The sequence below is a fragment of the Carettochelys insculpta genome, chromosome 7 (assembly GCF_033958435.1).
Source record: "Carettochelys insculpta isolate YL-2023 chromosome 7, ASM3395843v1, whole genome shotgun sequence".
NCBI lineage: Eukaryota > Metazoa > Chordata > Testudines > Carettochelyidae > Carettochelys > Carettochelys insculpta.
Window position 1 is genome coordinate 66,509,787 of NC_134143.1, and position 20,963 is coordinate 66,530,749.

Sequence of the window (20,963 nt, forward strand, 5' to 3'; positions counted from 1 at the left end):
AAGATGTCTGAGAGGTTACTTGATTAGAGTGTGTAAGTGTATTTTCCTGTGCAGAAAATACCATGTAACAGCTCCCTTTGTACCAGGCTGAGGAAAAACATGATTGTTCTGGTGGAGATGGGCATAACAAGAACCAAGATCTCAAAGCTGAAGCCAAACAAATTCAAATTAGAAAAATTCTGCAAATCCATGGCTTTATATTCACAAGTATCTGCATTCACAGATGTGGATTAGAAAAATCTGTGGCTATCTGCTTTATATCTGTGGGTATCTGCAGCTTATTTGGGGGATACAAATTCTGATACAAATTTTTTTTTAATCTAGAACCCTGAAAATGTACAGATATTCATTTTATATCTGAGGGTGTGCACATCTGTGAATACAGACACAGATATCCGCAGCTCACTTTTGCAAATCCAGATCCAGATACAGTCATAAATTTTGTATCCACATAGGGCTCTAGAAATCAGGCATTTTTTTTTTTTTTTTTAAGAGTGAGGGGGCAAAGTGCTGGACTCTCCATCTCTTGAGGTCTTCAAATCAAGGCCAGATGCCTCTCAGGAAGCTATCTTTGAGCAAAATACAAAGCTATGGGGTTCAATACAGGCAAAATAGTGTAAAATGCAGAGGCCTGCAATATGCAGGAGGCCAGGTTACATGAAGTAAGGCCCTTCTGACCTTAAACTCTATGAATCTAAGATTTACAAATACCTATTTAATAGCATCTACTTAAGTTCATTCCTGAATTGGGACCAGAGATCAGTATCATTGTGCTACATGAAAAATCTCTGACTTCAAGAGCTTATGTCAATAGGCAGGACAGACAAAGGGTGGGAGAAATGGGTATAATATGCCCTTTAATAGATTGAGAGGAGTCTAGCAGAGCTGGGAATTGAAGAGAGATTTCCTGGGCATTAATCCACAGCCCATTTAAGTCAATGCAAGTGTTCCCACTGATTTTTTTTTCTTTAAATGGCTGTGTGTTATCCTTCCAGGGCTGAAGATGGTGCCTTAACCATGAGCCCAGGCTTCTCTATGCCAGTCATTAGCATTTAGACCTTCCTTAGATTTCTCCTCCATCCTGCCATTTCCATGTTCAATGGAGGGCAAATTTTCAAAGATACAACGGGCAGTTGGGTGCCCAGGAGCAATTCAAAGTCAAGGGCATCTGCTTGCCTAATTCCCATTTCTGCCTTTTAAAAATCTTCCTGTTAATTTTTATTTGTGTGGCTTCACAGCAGCTTTCAGTCCTACCCTGTAAATACTTCTACTGCTTTTCTGTGGCTCAGGTCTGTGTTATATTGTGGAGGATCTGTCCTAAGAAAACAAATCCTAATCTTGCTGGGTGCTGTGTACCACCTGAGGATCAGTGAGGCCTGAAGGCATTTAGAACTTTTAAGTGGAGTGGCCTTTGGAAATCTGGGACACACTGGGTGATTTTACTTGAGCTTCCATCTTCCATTCTATGCTGACATGTGGCTTTGGGCATTTCCTATTGCTCACTTGAAGGGCAAATTGCAGGTAGGATGCAGAAAGCCTGGATCCACTTATTAATCTCTTGAGACTTAATGACAGCATTGCTTCTGGACCTTTGAGTGCTCCCTGGACTTTTGGGGTTGTGCTGATTCACTCTGAGTTGAAATACAGCACATACTGCATTGTCTCCTTTGCATTGCCTTTTACTGTGAGAATCTTACGATTGTTCACATAGGGCCTGGCTTGCCCCGGCATTACTCTAGCTTCAGTCTTGTGTCACTCCATTGATCTCAATGGCCTATTGAGTTCCTGCACTCCTACATACATGTGATTCCAGCGATTTCTGTGGAGTCACATGAGCAGAGATCTGGCATGCCACAGTGGTGAAATCAGACCCAGAGATTTCTTATGACTTTAAAATATGGGGGTGTGGGGAGAGGGCTGTTCGTCAAAACAGTTTTGGACATCAAAAATATGTTTTTTGGTATTCAGACGGGACTCCCGAAGCAATTGACTCACTGCCCACTCTGGCCATTTGAACAAAGAATAGGAGGTGCAGTGACACCCACTGTGATTTATTTTCTGTGGATGAGCAGCAGGGAAACAGGATACCCAGGACATGCACGCACTTAACTCTCACTTTCCTTTGATGATTAGGACTGAATTTACATTATGGATTTAAGTGTCACTCTAAACAGCAGGTGGTTTACATCAAAATCAAAATGCAACCTTCAAAGTGTACCATTCAGGGGTCCAAACCTGCAGGGTAAGCAACAGAGAAAGTTATAATTGAATGCAGAAAAAAAACATTCCAATGATGAGGTTTTCGCTTTAATTGGACAGAAGTCAAAGACTTCAGAATTAAGGTTTTCACATGAGTCTGGTTTATACACACGACTAGAAAGTGTTACAAGATGGTAACAACCTATTGACCTGCTGGAATCCATAACAATTGATTAACCATTTGTTAAACATCTCAGCATTTAACTGTTTATAAACATGACCTTTGTGTTAATGTGAGACTGATTATTTTATTATGTGGTGACTGGGCACTGTAGGAAAAAAAAATATATACATATGGAGATACACATCTCATAGAACGGGAAGGGACCTCAGGAGGTCATTGAGTCCAGTTCCCTTCCCTCGTGGCAGGACTAAGCACCAGCCACCCCACCCCCCACATTTTTTTTTTTTTTTTTTTAAAAACACATATTTGCCCCAGATCCCTAAATAGCCCCCTGAAGGGATGAACTCACAACCCTGAGTTTAGCAGGCTAATGCTCAAACCACTGAGCTATCTAGACTGAATAAGTGAACTTAAACTAGGACTTACATTGATCTCAGCAAACTACTAGGTCTCCCTTGCCCAGTAATGGAATTCAATAGTTCAGAACATAATTCTTGGCATTTATATAGGCTACGTCTACACTAGTAATGAGTGAGATTGGAGGATGCTAATGAGGTGCTGCCATAATGGCAGCTGCAGCAATTTGAAACTGCCCTTCGAATTGCCGCAGCCACCATTATGCTAATGAGGTGCTGCATATTCATGCCAGTCCCTTATTAGCAACTTCTGATATCACTCATTACCATGCCCCTTTTGAAAAGAAGGGGCTAGTGTAGACATAGCCATAGTGTCTTAAAGTATAATCAGCATTTTACAGGAGGGGAAAACGAGCCAGAAAGGCAAATGGCTTTTTCAAACAAACATTCTCTTTGGCTTTCATAGCATATCCAGCAATCATCAGGCCAAACTTTTCATGCAGAAAAGTTATAGTGGAGGATAAAATAAGGCATGATCATGGAATCTGGTGGCAACTATAGGATGAAAAGACCACATGCCACCTCTTAATATTTTTCAGTTCTTCATACAGTTTAAGATGACTCAAGCAACATATATTCCATCGTTTCCACTGGGAGACTCTTCCACAGTTTTGTAGCTCCCTCTCATCATCATAGATCGTTTTTGAGGGTAACCAGCACCATACAGGGGTCAGGCCCATTAGAGATGTCTTTAGAAGGTGAGAGCAATGCATTAATCAGTTCATAAATAGCTCCCATCACTTTGGCAACTTATGATCATTTAAAAAAGTCACAAAACATAGCTGTGCCTTCTCTCTGTGTAGAGCCCGCACCTAAAAGAATACACGAACTCATGACCAAAGATCATGCTGCTCTTTGAAGAGGCTAACCGAACAGGGGTTTCTAGTGGGCCCATGGACAGAGCAGACATGGGCTCTCCACTGAGAAAGCCCTGACGTACTGACAACAGCTGAGCCCCAGAGGGTTGTAACAGCTGTGATACAACATCAGGTCTGTGGTGTTATCTCAGATAGCTGGGCTCATTGCTGTGAACTGCCCCCAGAAGCAGACAAGTAGCCCTTGCCAAGCCATAACAGTTATACGTTCATAACTGCTCGCCTAGTTTAAGAGATGAGTGAATGAATTTATTCTATTTCCAGGAGCTTTTCAATGGTAGCCTCAAAGCTGTGTCTACAGTTAACGCTCTGTGATCCAGCTCAAGTATGAGTGCTACGTTGTTCGATGCTTTGGGATAACTGGGGAATCTGTACATGAAATTCAGTTGTTCCATATTTCAGTCTGTCAAGACAAGGTGCAAAGTCCAGATCTGGATCCGCGCCTACCTAATGTTAGAAGGTGTTTGCATCTAAGGGTTTTGCTTTGACCCATCAGGAAATTACACATGTGAGCCGAAGCTGGGGAGGTAATTCCTGCATCTTTCAGATGAGCCTGGGGATGTTTTAAAAACTGCCTGGAGAAAGAATGAAAACACTGCAAATTTCTGTACCAGACCATGGCACACCAAAGGGATACGATGGAGCCACATTCCTTGTTTTCTTTCCTTGGCAGAAAGTATTAGGATTTCCTGTCACTAAGTGCTAATGCTTCAGAACCTTTGCTCTGGGAGCTCTGGATTGCTCATGGGCTGCTATAGGTTAACCCAACGAGAGTGAGATAATCCCTGCACAGAATTTCCACACTGGAGTATTTCACATCATAATTCCCAGCGCGCACAGATAAATCCTTGTTGGAAGGGTAACACAAAACAAAATCATTCCAACTAAGCAGACCATTTGTGTCCTGCATGCCATCAGAGGCCAGATTGAATAACAACACTCAGGAGGCATAGCTCCTTCAGTGTCATCAGTGAATACTCCACTAGAAGGGTCAGTGAAGATCCTTACATTAAACACACACCTGAAAACACCTCCATGACACCTGGGCCAAGGAAAATCTGGCTCTTCATTGGTACAAGCATTTCCTACTTGCCAGTTGTGTCCACACTGTCCAGCTTGTGTTTTGCTGCTCCTTTCTCTCTCCTCTAACTTCACTATATCCCTCTCCTCCTGCTAAACAGATTCCTTAAGAGCTGGGATTCTTCCCTGCTGGGTCTGCTCCAGCATGGAACCCCAGATGAAAACCACTACACTGCCCATGTTCTGTCCCAACAGACCTGTTCTAGTTTCTCTAATGGGCCCTTTGGGAAATCTCCCCTTCCCAAATGAAGCCTACTCAGTTCAGACTCTGAGGAGGATGAGTTGTAACGAAGTTGGGTGCGTGAGGACTTTATTCCCCTGGTTAGGTTGCATGTGTTTCCTACTGTCCTGTAGCAACCCGAGGTGTGTGCCTCCAAGTCCCAAGGCACAGCATCAGTGCACGGTGGTTATGGGAGTTTGGGTGTGATAGCTTCTCACATGTACATAATGGCCCTCCATGCACTTTGTAACCTAGGCAACCAGGTGACAACTTCCTTCCCTGGAAACAGGACAAAATAGGGAAGAGGTGGCACCTGGCTGGTTTGAACTGGAACTGGGCAGCTGAGCTGGGGCGTCAAACATGGCAGGAGAGGAAGGAAGGAGGGCCAGGGCCCTGGCTGAGAGACTCCTTTTGGGCCCCTCTCTCCAAGGTGGATTTTACTGACTGCTTCTGGTTTCTGCACTGACAAGTCTGTTCTACGCTTTGTCCCTGTCCGTTAACCAACCTGCTGTTCAACATGCTGAATGAGAGTAACGTGTGTGTGGATGGGGTCCAGGGTCTGGTGACTCCCAGACTTCAACAGCATCCCTTACTCTGATCCCTCAGACACCTCTCCTTAGGTGACTCGGCTGTTTCTTCTCCACCTCAGGTTTCCTTTCCACTCCTGCCAATGGGTCTGCTTCACATCATCGTGCCAAGCTGGCTCTGTTTTAGAGAGGCACAGGAAGTCAGTTGTTTCTCCTCCTCAAACGATCCCAGTTCTGCCTGCAGGGGAAGAAGCAGTAGGAGTTGTGAGACAAGCAGGAGGCTAGGGGCCAGACACTCTGCTAGTATGAATGGCCACTGACTTCAGTGCACTAAGGAGACAGTATATGATGAGTCTGAAAGCTATTCTGGGTTATCACCAAGAGGCTCCCTTATTTGTCATAGCCTAAGGCCTGGCTTCCACTGCATCTGCAAAAAGAATCTGTTAAGGAGATTTTTGGAGAGAATGGAAGGTGAAAAAGCAAGCCAGCTGAAAGACTTCTGTCATCTGAGTCCTATCCATCTGCATATTGTGTGGATCATGTAGCTCGTAAAAGTTTTATTAGTGTGCTGTCAACCCGGAAAGCCTCATCGCACCAAAAAATGTTGATTGGAATTGTGCAACATCTATGGAATTTCAAGAACAAGACAGGATTTCAAGTCAGATATTGATAATCACCACCACACAGGCTGGACAAATTTGTTTATTCCTTTCCATTCTTAATCACTTTCTGCACAAAGTCTGCCATCAGACGGCTTAGGACAGAGCACTTCTGACAGATTATGGCACTCGCAGGGGTTGAAAGCTCTTGGCCTTCAGCCTCGCGTCTCACAACATGCCCCAGACCTCTGATAATCCTTCAGAATACACTGTCCATCACGTCTTGCTGTTTCATTAGAAACATACTGTGCGTTTGTCTACTTTCCAAAAATCTTTCAAGACACCCAAGAGTTGAGTGGTAAGCCACTCAAAACAAAGGTCGGTAACGCGCTGGTAAACCACACAGAAGCAGAAACAAGGAAACTTCTAAAGTGAATCTTTATAATTACAGTGTCAGGCCTTCGGCAAAGAGGTTAAAAAAAATGCAAGCACATCTAAGTTCCATTGAAAAAATCAGTGAAATGTAGGCTTCTATTCACAGTGGCACTTTGGAAATTTAACCCACATCAATTCACCTTTGTGTTTCTATTTCTCTGTCTCCACAGGGAGCAGGTATTACTGATCTGCTTCATAGGGAGCAGGGGAAGATATTTATTTAATAAAATATTTGATCAATATTTCAGTGCTCAGTAAGTACAAAAGGTTAAAAATATTAACACAAACTATATTCTATTTTCTGTGTGAAAGTCCATGCACAAATGTGAACCCAGTCTAGAAAACTAATTGAGGGATCCATGAAACCACCCAAAAGAGAAGAATGAAAAAAAGTGTTCTACAGGCTGTAAAACCTTTTCAAGCAGGTATAGACTGAACAAGAGAATTTGCTGAACCACAGAAGGTCAATATTGTCTAACAGCATTACCAACACTTCCACTGCTTATTGGACTCTTAGAAGACATTTAAGACTAAATCACAGCTAAATAACAGCACAGAACACAAAGCCAGGACTGTTGGCTGTAAACAAACTTTATGGGACCGTAGGAAATTTGGCTATGCCCATGATATGGATATCGGGCTAACTAAAATCATACCAGATTGCAGATGTTGTCCGAGGAAAAAAAAAGTTCTGGCTTAGAGAGATTCAACCTGTATTTCACAGATGTTAGTTGAATTAAGCTTCAGCACCCCTACAGATGCAGAAAACTGAGGCTAGAAAGAGGATGCAACTTAATCAAGGTCACATGGCAAGTCCATGGCAAAGTTTGAACACAGCCCATGCTCCTAATCTGTAGCCAGCCTTTTGTAAATCAATATCCAGGCATCAAATTCTAAAGCATTATTAAGGTTTCCCTGTGCAGTTGGTCTGTGTATAAACAATACACTTGCATTCTGGGGCTTCATTCTGAGACTCAGAAGGGCCCACACACATGGAAAATATACTGTGACCAACTCCATACAATTCAGCTGAAATTGTAAAATGCTGGTAGGCTCTACTCATTGTGCAACCATTCACTTTGCTGCCAGTTTGCAGGGTGAGAAGGTGTGTCTGGAAAAGGGAGGATTGCTTCCAAGCCAATAAATGTATTTCAATACAAATGTATTTGAGAATCAGGGGTTTCTTTATTTGCCTTCCAACTCCCCAGTTCAGGATTCTGTGCCCTTCTGCTGCAGCTGATGTTATTTCAGGCATGTAAAACAAGCACTTCCTAAGGGTATCTCCATGCCATCACCAACCCCCCTGCAAGCCATTCCTCTCTCTCTCTTGTTCTTTTTATAAACTTTATCTAAACACAATGCACTGGAAAAGTCTGGATATCCTGGGGACTTTCAAGTTTTATCATGCCAGCTGGAATCAGCTATGCTTCCCCCTCACCTCCAGGCACATTCCAGAGTCACTTAACAGCAGCTCACTCCCTCTCCCCCCCCCCCCCGCCCCCGACCCCACCAAATAAATAAATAAAAGGAAGAGGGGGGGAGGGAGGAAGTGAGACAACAAAGAGGAGGGATATACTGTACCTAAAACTCTGTCGGATTCCCATCCAAACAAGGAATACTTCACCTACGTGACAAATGGCCGTTATAATTAGAGACAAAGGCAAGCCTGCCTTGATGGAACAACCTGCTCACCTCTGATACATCCCAGAAGCATATGGATCAGGTTCTGAATTTACTCAAATCCTGGTGTGAAAGGACCTAGTGTCTTGTTTCAAGACCATCTCTGGTATTTTACAGTTGTGTATTACTAGACATCAACTGTGATTCAATAAACCTCATGTCCTAAATCCTTCATATGCACTCCAGTGCTTTTCCTTTCTTTGCAGGCACAAAATATCCATGTTCAGCAGCACCTAACAAGGTAAAACTGAGACTGACCTCATGCTGCAGAAAGCAGTTGCTCTTCTGGAAGTTGGGGCAGGCACCACAAAAGGTTCAACTGCAGGTGAGAAGGATGGAGCTCTGGAATGCTGAAACCAGAATTGTGGTTTATATAGCAGTGTCCTGGGATGCACTCACCCCTAGGTGCCTCCTCCTAGCCCCTCTAGGAATTAGCTCCTTCCAGATGTTGCACCCTCTTCTGAGGGCCTCTCTGCCCATCATTCTCTCCACCCATCCCTGCAAGTCCAGGGTGGCTCCTTCACCACTTGGTCCTCCAGTCAGGTCATTCTATGTTTCCCACTTCCAGCGTATCAAATCTTCCAGCCAGCACAAACTATCCCAGGCAATCCACTGTCTGCTCTCCAGTTGTGCTACTTCCCCTGTAGCTGGAAGGAGAACCCAGGCCTGCCCTCTTCTCTGAGTTCCACTTCAGAGTCCCCCTCATTAGCAACCAAGGTCTGCCCTGTTCTACCCCTTGCTTCTTTTCCCCTGAGCCAGTCCCACTTTTCAAGATTTGGAGATGCACATCTCATATTGCTGGAAGGGACCTTAGGAAGTCATCAAGTCCAGTTCCCTGCCCTCTTGGCACGAGGCAACACTATTCCTCGTCCCCCCCCCGCCCTTTTTTTTTATTTTTTAAATTCTATTTGTCCCTGATCCCTAAATGGCCCCTTAAGGATTGAACTCCCAGCCCTGGAGTGCTTGAACCACTGAGCTATGCCTCCCCCTCTCTCCTGCTCTACTCCTGAAATCAGCTCTCTTCTCGCAGGAAGTGGTTGGAGACTCCTTTTCTACAGTACCTCTTAGCTCCTGGGCTTTATGTAGGCCCTTCCTGTTGCCACCCAGCTGAGTCTCAATGAATTAATCCCTGCTCCCTGGCTCCTCCTCCAGGTGCAGCCTCCACCATTAATTGGCTTGCCTAGTTCTTTGACCTCTTCAGGCCTTGGGTGGCTTGGACACTCCATCCCAAACACCTTTCAGTCTCAAGGTAGCTAACAAAGCAACCTTTAGACACTAGTAGTTCTGGGACTGTGGAGACAGGCATGAGTGCATATCCCAACAATCACTCAGTCCCTGTTCTGCAAACTGGAACCTGTTTCATTTACATATTCAGGCTCTCCCATACTATGTCTAGCAATATTGTGCTGTGTGCCTCTGTCACCCACACACCTGTGTGTGGTTAACTGTCCCACGTAGTGGTACCTAGACCACTTCACCTGCAAAATGCATATTATAATAAATCCTCGAAAGCATAGAGTATGCATCAGACAGCACATGGCACTGAGCTTCCTGGAATCCACACTTAACTTACAGATGCATTGCCCAGTGCATGAATGTTTGTAGGACTAGATCGCAAATGTTGATCCCATGGGATTTAAAGTTAAAATAAAGTTTGGACTGCCACAAGTTGTTCAGCGTGACGCTATCAGGGATGTGTCCTCCTCAGTCTAACCCTTTATGCTTCCACTCCACCATTCCAAGATCACCGTGGGTATTATTATTCTTAAGAATTTTGACAAGAAAAGTTGGGGAAGGGAAATGGGGGTCTGGAAAAATAACTAATTCTAATGTAAGCGAAACATAACATGAAACAGCTGTTGTGGGGTTCCAGTTAGACTGAAAACTGATGCTAGTCCTGCATGCGTATAAACAGGCAGATTAGAAGCATGCAGTTTATGTCATCTGAAGCAAGCAGTTAACACTTACCTCATAAACTCCAGTGATAAAGAAACCTGAAGGTGATCACGCTTTGATCTTACCAAGTGTTACTGCATCAATAAAAAAGTGCAGGGGGGAAAAAAAAGGGTAGCTGAGCCCAAGACAGAACACAGCGGTTACTACAGCGTGCAGCAGGTGCAGATGAGCTAGAGGCAGGATTACGAGGGAGATGACAAGACAGAATGAGCAAAATTCCAAGGGTATCAGCTGTGCTAGTCTCACTGCACATGAGCTTACTGCGGTGAGAAGAGCAAGGCTTCAGGACAACAAAGTGGTGCCCATATTTCAACAAGAAGCTTCCATGAATGTGTATCCGTCTGTGATGAGCTCCATATCCCACACATACTTGTACTCACAGGTAGGCCAATTGGAGCTTGGTGGATCAGTTTAATTTGATTCCCTGTTTTCAATAAAAATGCTTTCCTATGAACCTAAGCAAGGACTGAGACAGCATTCTTGGCGAACAAACTTATGCTAAAAACACTCGTGAAAAGGTTTCGTTTTGTTTCTAGAAAGGCAGTCCTGAGTATTGTAGCAATAGCAAAGCATGGAGTTCAGGGTGTCAAATTTGGGATCAAGGCAGAGGCTAGAAATGAAGACTTTATACACCATCTAAAAGTTTTCCTTCCCCAGGATATTTTGAAAACACATTGTAGGCCACATCCTCAGCTTCTGTAAATTGTCATTGTTCTATTAAAGTCAGCAGCCTTCAGCCGTTGATCCCAAGCAAGGGTCTAATATTTGGTAAATTTCAAAAGCAAAATAGTTGCTCTTAAATATCTTTGCATACTCATGGAAAAATAATCTACGATGGGCACAACGCAAGCCCACACACACCACACACTTCACCTGAAAATAAGACATCTGTCATTTCATTTAAAGGTTTCAGATTTTTATTCCACTCTTTTCCTGATACTCTCCAGAGCTTCATGCGTGCTTTCTTCAGCTGTACTAAATTTTGTAGGGGATGTAAAAATTTTAATCTCAAATCTTTTACTCCCTCCTTGCTGGTCAGTATAACAAATACCATTTCTTATTTTTATTATTCTTCCTAAGGGGTCCCCCAATAAGGACTGAGCCCCTTTGTGCTTGGCACTTGCATACTTCATAGGAAAAAACTGCTGTTCCCCATACCTGAGGAAGTCATCTATTTACTCCGGTTCAGCTCCACCTACTGGCCAAAGCCAAAAACTGCATTTTAGAACATTTATTAAAATACAATTTTAAAAATTCTAAGTGCAAATTTAACAATGTCCTGAACCTTAATTCCTTTTTAGAAATGTAAAAACTCCTCACCTAAGGGTTCAACATCCTGTGATGAAATTCCACCTTTAGATCTGGGTAGCTGTGAGAAGGTTGGTGAATAACATTTCTAAGTTTATCCCTATCAAAACAAAAAAGCAGTAAAGTAGCACTTTAAAGACTAACAAAATAGTTTATTAGGTGAGCTTTCGTGGGACAGACCCACTTCTTCAGGCCACAGCCATACCAGAACACACACAATATTTAAGGCACAGAGAACCAAAAAAAGTAATCAAGGTTGACAAATCTGAAAAAAAAATATCAAGGTGATATCAACCTTGTCAATCTTGATTACTTTTTTTGGCTCTCTATGCCTTAAATATTGAGTCTATTCTGGTATGGCTGTGGTCTGAAGAAGTGGGTCTGTCCCATGAAAGCTCACCTAATAAACTATTTTGTTAGCCTTTAAAGTTCTACTTGACTGCTTTTTTGTTATGATAGTATATAGACTAGCATGGCTTTCTCTCTGTACTAAGTTTATCCGTGGCACTGTGAACAATGGGAGTATTTTCTGGAGTAGTGTTCTGATACACAGGTTAATGGGAGAGGCACAGTCCCTAGGTCACAGATTCCTGTAAATCGTAGTATGTATTTACACTTTTAATTAAAGAGCAGCTGTAGTCAGAAAAAGTGAGAGGAATGGTACCTGTAATGTCCATGTATCTGTGTACTTTATGGGCCTATCCACTGACTTGAAAAAAAAAATCAAGCTTTTGCTCCTGTTAGTACCACAGAGTGAACTGGATTATAATTTTACTATACATATAACCAGCAAATTTGTCTTTTAAATTCAGGTGATAAGATCTTTGTTCCTGATGATGGCGTAAGGGGCAGAATGACCATATCTTGATTTTTCATATTCCAGAGTGAATTTTTAGATTTAGTTCCTGGAAAACAGAAAAATATTTTCACTTGTAAATTGAGCACAAAAGGAACACAATAAATAAGTAAATGGTAGGAACTGTCCCTTCAGTTACCATACTTTACAATAACTATTTAAGACTCTCTCATATTACTAAGGAATGCTTCATGGGAAAAGATTGTTTGTTGGTTTTTCAGCATTTATCTGCTCTCACTGCTTCTTCCCTTTCCTTGAAGTAATTCAGAACTCAATTCTAGTTAAGGCAAATTAGGCACATAGAATGTTTTGCTTCTGTATAAATTCCACACATCTTTATTTCTAAGGAGATTTTCAAAAAGCAGCATTTATTTTATACATTCTTTTCTGCTGGCACTTGTTTCCCATGAAATTATATTATTCTTTCTAGAAAGCATTTTAAATACCCACTCCTTAATTGCTAGCATCTAGGAGAAACTGAACTGGATGTTCTCCTTGCCATATACAGACAGAAAATAATTATTAATTTTTTGTCATACTTCAGTACCTAAAATCCCCAGTCAGGGGCCATAATGCTCAGTGCTGTACAAACACAGAACAAAAAAATTATACTTACTGACTCAAGCAGCTTACAATATTAAAATGTAAGTCAAGAGACAAAAGATCGACATAGATGGAGAAACAATGAGACAATATTAGGCAGGAAGCTAGAGAGAGATCTGTACACCAACAATCTAATAATTATCAAATTGGTTGTTTTTGTCATGTGTCAATGGAGGATGGTAGATAATGATAAAACGAGCAGTCCTGTAGCACCTTCAAGACTAACAGGTTTTTTGGTTACATAATGAGCTTTCATGGGTAAAACCCACTTCATCAGATTCTGATTAGCTCATTACTTAATAAGTTAAGTTGTTAGTCTGTAAGGTGTTACAGGACCAGTAAAATGAAGTAGCTCTGCAGATGTTTTGGGGGAGCACCAGCCAAGCATGTCCCGCAGCCGGCAGATAGCAGGATAGTGCTTGTTTGAAATTTTAACAAGTAGGTGGTGAAGTCAGCATCATGGGCTCATTAAAGGCAAACATCAGGAACAAATAGAAGTGTGGAGAGAGACCCTGAGCAGAGTGAAGAGAAGCCTTTTGTTCAAGGTGATAGAGAATAGCAGCTCGTGGAAGGATGCAGAGACGGGTGACTGGTCAAAGCAACTGAACAGGAAAATGATCTTTGCAGCAGTCTCTGTGGGTATGAATCTCTCATAGAGCTGGAAGAGACCTCAAAAGGTCATTGAGTCCAGTCCCCTGCCCTTTCGGCAGGACCAAGCACTATCCCTGACTTTTTTTTTTTTTAAATCTATTTGCCCCAGATCCCTAAATGACCTCCTCAAGGATTGAATTTACAAGCCTGGGTTTTCAAGGCCAATGCTCTAACCACTGAGGTATCCCTCCCCCCAAAAATCTATTTGTCTCAGATCCCTAAATGGCCCTTTCAAGGACTAAACTCACAACCCTCCGTTTAGAAGGCCAATGTTCAAATCACTGAGCTATCCCTCTGTCCAGTTGGCTAGCTAAAAATTGACTTATCAGGAGTCAACTTCAATGTCTGTTGCTATGGAAGAAGGTCAACGGTAGTTTCGCCTATTGACTGACCATAAACTTTGCCACTCACCATGTGTTCCAGGGTCGACTTTGACCCTGGAAAGTGCTATTTTGTGCATGCGCAAAACAAAACCCAAAAAGATTGACCCTGAATAGGTCAATCTTCTGCGGCAGAAGAGACATGAGAGGTGTTAAGCAGAAACCACTGCCAATATTTAAACATAACCTGTATGTAAGGCCCATAAAACAGCCCTAGTTGAAGAGAATGCCCAGATCACAGGCCTGAATGACAAGCAGGATGGTGGTGTCATCCAAGAGAATCAACAAAGAGAAGCACTGAGCAGAGGTGAGGGGAGATAATGTGCTAGCCTGAGCTGGCAGCTAGACATCCAGAGGAGAGGTCAGAAAGACAGGCTGAGATTTCAGTCCAAACAGGAATAGAGTACACAAGTAGATCTGGAAGCCGTGACCATAGAGGTGGTAGTTGAATTTATTTTTTTTTCTTTTCCCAGCAAGAGCACAAGTGGTTGCTCTTTGGTTTTACAGTGGATCATTGAAGGAAAATAATCATGTTAAGCCTTTGAAATGCCTAATTCCACATTAGTGTAGTGTGCAGCATAATGCTACCAGCTGCCACCATAGCCCTGCTATTAAGAGCTCTTGGAGAGTGGAATTTGACTACCCTAGTCATGGAAAAAAAAAAATCACTTATATTAAAGATCCAAAAGAGGAACAATACTGTACAGCATCGCCACCCTTCCTTCATTAGTGAGGCACAAAAAGCCGAAAACATTCCATCGAAAAGTCTACTTTGGCTATGCAGTACACACATCAGAACAGTCGATTTTAAGGATGATTTTTACTCCCCTATTTTCTGTGTACCTTGCACAGTGAAGCACAATTGTTTGTTGCAAGGATTTTTATACGTATATATTATAGGTTAGCAAGTCTGGCTGCTTTTACTGACAGTAGAGGATCATATGGCAGGAATGCATAGGAATCAATGAAGCTAATAACATTACAGTTGCACTTTTAAAACATTAGCAGACCATTTTCATGAAGTCAGCAAGCCTGCACGTGAGCTCAGATGATCTGCACCATGAGACTCTGACGAGCTTTCACTGTCCCCGTTAGACTCTTCAGTACTCCTACACTGCAGTTAGGAGTAGACTTCCCAGTGTAGGTAGACTGACATGTCTGCCAGGCCTGTGAGAGATAGGCATGCTAAAAATAGCAACAGTCTTTTTTTCCAGACAGTTGTCCTGGGAAATCTGTGAGGATGCTCAGTACATGCTTGCTGGCTGTCCAGCTTCATGGGCTCAGAATCAGCCTGAGTGTCCCCTTTTCTGCACATGAGGTAGAAACCCATACACCTACTAGCTGCACTCCGATATTGAGTGCTAGCTCTGCTTCAGCTATTGCACATGCCTCTGTGCTGGAAAGCATTGTCCCAGCAGCTGTTTAGAAATATCCATCCAACCAGTGCCTGTCCGTTACCTGCACTTACTGTTTACTATGCCAGTTTCACTTTTCAGGAAGGTACAATGATGTAAATTACTGGACTAATCTCTCCGAAGAGACAGAGGGAACGTGATACTGCACAAACCTGACTTGTGTACCAAATGTCTTAGACAGTATTTTATTTTCTAATCTGGATCATAATCTCCTTCCCACCAATCTAGGAGGAAGGGGGGGAAAAAAAAAAAAGAGGTAACCTAGCTCAGAGATAACATTTGCATCCATCTACAAAAAACTTAGGGTACTATTTCATTTAGCACTTTCCTGCAAAAAGATGTTATTGTGGAGGACAAGAGGACATCTACTTTGTGATATTTGAGAACAAAGGTATTCGAGGAACCCAGAGGCTCACTCTGCAGATTTCTTCTATAGTACCTAATACTCTTCTTGTCCAGGATACCCACTGTAAGACACGAGCTGGGTTTACACTTGTCCCCAGCTTCAAAGGGGGCACGTTAATCGGGGCGACGAGTGATTACTAATGAAGTGCTGTGGTGAATATGTAGCACTTGATTAGGAATTCTCTCCCAGGGCAGCTTCGAAGCATCAAAGTTCCAGTATGCGTGTAGCCGCAGGCACTTTGAAGTTCCTTCACTCTTCAAGTGCATGTCAGCACTTTGAAGTTGCCATGGGGGAGAATTAGCCTAATGCGGTGATGCATATTCACCGCAGCACTTTATTAGTAATCTCCCACCACTCTGGTTAACATGCCCCCTTTGAAGTTGGGGGCAAGTGTAGACAAGCCCATGCAGTGGTTCTTAGTCCATCAGGCTATGGCTATAATATGGAGGCATTTTGGAATATGTTTTGAAGTAACAGCTTCAGTAGACCCCTCTCCTGATGTGTATGATTTCAACTTAGGCATTTCTTGCAATAATGCGAGGTGAAATCTTGAGTAATGGGGAGTCGGGAACCAGGCAGCAGCCTGGCTCCCCTTTGCTTGCAGGAGCTGGGGAAGTGAACTGTGTTGCTCCACTAGTCAGTTTCCTGGCTTCTGGGAGCAGTGGGAAGCCCAGAGCCAGGTGCAGCAGTGCTGGCCAGTTTCCCAGCTCCTGCAAGTGACGGGGACCTGGCAAACTGACCAGCACCTTTGCAGTTGGTTCCCAGCTGCCTGCCACTCCCAGGAGCCAGGAGACTGACCAGTGCTGCTGCACCTGGCTCTGGGCTCCCCACTGCTCATGGGAGCAGGGAGCCAAGCACAGCCAGGACTGGGAGACCCAGAGGTGGCAGGGACCCTCCCCCAACTGGTCCCAACTTACGCAAAATTTGATTTATTCATGGTCACTCAGGAGTGCATCCTAGGCGTAAGTCCGGGGTCTACTGTACACAAAATGCATTTCAAAATAGCACTCAGCTATTTCAAAACAGCATTTCTGGCCACACAGCACTGTTTCAAACTAGTGCCATTGGGCGCCATTATCACAGAATCCCAGGGCTAGAAGGGACTTCAGGTCATTGAGTCCATCCCCCTGCCTAAAGCAGGATCAACCCTAAATAAATCATCCCATACAAGACTTGGTCAAGCTGGGACTTAAAAACCTCCACAGATGGAGGTTCCACCACCTCTCCAGTGCTTTACCACTCTCCTGGTGAAATAGTTTTTCCTAATATCCAACCTAGACCTCTCCCACTGCAACCTAAGACCATTGCTCTTTGTTCTGTTTTCTATCACTGCTGAGAACAGCCTCTCTCCATCCTCTTTAGAGCCCCGCTTCAGGAAGTTGAAACCTGCTACCAATCACCACTCGCTTTTCTCTTCCACAAACTAAATAAGCCCAAATCCCTCAGCCTCTCCTCGCAGGTCATGTGCTCCAGCACCTAAGCATTTTCATTGCGTGCCACTAGACCTGTTCCAATGCATCCACATCCTTTCTATCATAGGAGGCCCAGAACGGGACAGTACTCCAGATATGGCCTCACCAATGCCAAATAGAGGCAAACAACATCTGTATCCGCTAGAAATGCTTCTCCTAATGCACCCCAATATGCCATTAGCCTTCTTGGCCACAAGGGCACACTGACTCATACCCAGCCTCTCATTCACTGTAATCCCCAGGTCCTTTTCTGCTGTACTACTGCTTAACCAACAAAACAGTCAGTCCCCAGCCAGCAACTATGCGTGGGATTCTTCTGTCCCAAGAGCAGGACTCTGCACTTGTCCTTGTTCAACCTCACCATATTACTTCTGGCCCAATCCTCTGACTTATTTAGGTCACTCTGGACCCTTTCCTTACCCTCCAAAGTATCTACCTGTCACTCTTAGTGTCATCCACATATTTGCTGAGGGTGCAATCCATCCCCTCATCCAAGTCATTAATAAAGATATTGAACAATACCAGCCCCAGAACTGATCCATGGGGCCCTCCACTTGAAATGGACCCTCAACCAGACGCTGAGCCATTGATTGCTAACTGTTGGGCCCAACCATCTAGCCAGCTTTCTATCCACCTTACAGTCCATGTATCGAATCCATATTTCTTTAACTTATGGACAACAATACTGTGGGAAACTATCAAAAGCTTCGCTAAAGTCAAGGCATATCACATCCATTGACTTCTCCATGTTCACAGAGCCAGTTACCTTATCACAGAAGCTAATCAGATTAGTCAGGCACAACTTGCCCTTAGTGAATCCACATTGACTACTCTTGTTCGCTTTCTCCTCTTCCAAGTACTTCAAAATAGATTCCTTGAGTATCCCCTCCATTGTTTCTTCTCGGGATTGAGATAAGCCTGACTCGTCTGTAGTTCCCTGGATTGTCTTTTTTTAAAAAAAGATGGGCACTATTTGCCTTTTTCCAGTCATCCGGAACCTCTCCCAAGCTCCACAAATTTTCAAAGCTGATGGCCAAAGGTTCTGTAGTGACATTTGCCAATTCCCTCAGTACCCTTGGATGCATTAAATCCAGACCCATGAATTTGTGCGTCTAGCTTTTCTAAATGGCCCTTAAACAGTTCTTTCCCCGTGGAGACTGCCCATCATCTTCCCATAATGCATTACCTAAAGCAGTAGTATGGGAGCTGACCTTGTCTGTGAAGATAGAAGCAAAAAAAAAAAAAAAAAAAAAAGGATAGAGAAGTTACTCACCTGTAGTAACGATGGTTCTTCGAGATGTGTCCCCGTGGGTGCTCCACAATAGGTGTCGGGCTCGCCCGGCGCTGCAGATTGGAAATCTTTCAGCAGTTTCTCCTGGATCGCGCGTGCACCGGCGCGCCCCGCCCCCCTGCGCACCCCCGGCTGCATGTGCGATCCAGTCCCCACCAGTTGCTTGACCAACCGCCTTGGATGTTCCTGAAAAACACTAGACAGAGATCCGAAACGGGGAGGATGGGTGGGTGGTGGAGCACCCACGGGGACACATCTCGAAGAACCATCGTTACTACAGGTGAGTAACTTCTCTTTCTTCTTCGAGTACCCGAGGCAGGGCATAATGCTCGGCGAAGGTGTCGTAGGATGACCAGGTCGCCGCTCTACAGATGTCTTTTAACGCGATGCGCCCTTGAAGAAGGCCGGCCCTGGTGGAGTGAGCCCTGGGCAGGGCCAGCAAAGGAGCATTTTGAAGCTCGTAACACATTTTTATACAGGACACAATGTGCTTAGAGATTCTCTGTGAAGAGAGACCTTCTCCTTTTGACCTGGGAGAGAGAGAGACTAGGAGCCTGTCCGTTTTCTGGAAGGACTTAGTTCTGTCTATGTAGAAGGCCAATGCCCTCCTCACATCCAGGAGATGCAGGTGTGCCTCCTTGCCGGAGCTGTGAGGCTTCAGGTAAAACGAGGGTAAAACTATTGCCTCGTTAAGATTGGACTCCGAAGAGACTTTTGGAACAAAGGCTGGGTGGAGCCTTAAGGTTACCGCCTCTTTGAGAATACTGTGCAGTGCGGCGTTGCCATCACTGCCGCGAGGAGCTCACTCACCCTGCGGGCTGACATAGTTGCAAGGAGAAAGGTTGTTTTTTTTTTTGTTTTTTTTGTTTTTTTATTGTAAGGAGACGTATGGGAACTGTGGCTAATGGTTCAAAAGGTGGACCCGATAGCGTGCTGAGCACCAAGTCTAAATTCCACGATGGTGGAAGCGGTTTCCGAGGGGGGTACAGGTCTACCAGCCCCTTCAAGAACCTGGCAACGATAGGATGGGCGAATACCGTGGGCCCTTCCTCTGTATGCCGAAAGACTGATATAGCGGCGAGGTGGACCTTTAGCGAGGATAGAGAAAGCCCGCCTCTCTTGAGGTCCAATAAGTATTCTAGTATTACAGGTATAGGAACATCAAGGGGAGCTAACTGCTTGGTGGAACACCAGGCTGTGAATCGAGTCCATTTCTGCTTGTAAGTCCTCCTGGTGGAGGTCCTTTGGCTACATTCCAGGACTTGTTGTACTCCCTCCGTACACGTGCTCTTCAAAGACCTGAGCCATGGATTAGCCATGCTTGTAGGTGCAGACCCTGAGGGTGCGGGTGCACTAAGGACCCCTGAGCCTGCATGAGTAAGTCCGGCGCCACTGGTAGAGGGAGTGGTGGGCGGTCCAACATGCGCAAAAGCAAGGGAAGCCATTGCTGCCGATACCAAGTGGGACCATGAGCATCATGCGAGCTCTCTCCCTTCTGGCTTTGTGCAAGACCTTGTGGCAAACAGATCGATCTGGGGAAACCCCCATGTATGGAAAATGCGCCATAGCAGATCGGAGCGGATCTGCCATTCATGAGTGATTGCGAAGCGCCAGCTCAGCTGATCTGCTTTCACAGTGTGAGCGCCCAGCAAGTACGAGGCTTTCAAACATTATGTTGTTGGCGATGCACCAATTCTACAATTGGACTGCTTCCGCACATAGGGCACAGGATCGTGCTCCTCCTTGTCGACTGATGTAAAACATAGTGGAAGTACTGTCGGTATTGAATCCCGACTACTTTGCCATGTAGGTAATCTCGAAAATGTTTGCAGGTGTTGAACACTGCTCTGAGCTCCAGCATGGTTATGTGCAGTGTCTGTTCCGCAGGGGACCATAGCTCTTGCGTTACCTTGTCGCCCATGTGCGCTCCCCATCCTATGTGGGAGGCGTCGGTAGTAAGAAAAAAACAGAAATTTGTGGTTGGTGAAAAGGGCACCCCCACTAGCAGATTCTCGGAGTTTTCCCACCATGCCAGGGATCTGCGCACCTCTGTTGTGGGCGACACCACCCTGTGGACAGTGTGGGATGCTGGTTTGTAAACGCTCGCCAGCCAATGCTGCAGGCTTCACATGTGCAACCTGGCATTCTGTACCACAAACGTCACTGCCGCCATGTGGCCCAGCAGCTGTAAGCACGTTAAGATCGGCACCGTGGGGCTGTATGTGATGACTTGCACCAGCAAACTGATGGCGTGGAAGCGGGCATCGGGTAGGTACACCCTTGCTGTGATAGAGTTTATGCATGTCCCTATGAACTCTATATGTTGCGTGGGTTCGGACTTTGACTTTGCGAGGTTGATGACTAGGCCCAGCGAAGAAAAACGTATCCGCTGTGACGTGTATCATGCGTG

At 44.5% G+C, this 20,963-nt stretch overlaps 1 long non-coding RNA gene across 2 annotated transcripts in view; it reads left to right on the forward strand.

Moving 5' to 3' along the window:
* LOC142015581 (uncharacterized) overlaps window positions 1-20,963 on the forward strand; it is a 57,116-nt gene that overhangs the window by 13,477 nt on the left and 22,676 nt on the right. Inside the window, exons 4-5 of one of the 2 annotated variants that reach the window (XR_012646193.1) lie at window positions 8,422-8,540; window positions 9,246-9,311. This is a non-coding gene — a long non-coding RNA (uncharacterized LOC142015581). Of the gene's footprint in view, window positions 1-8,421; window positions 8,541-9,245; window positions 9,312-20,963 lie in introns of those variants that run through there. The other variant, XR_012646192.1, reaches the window with a different exon arrangement.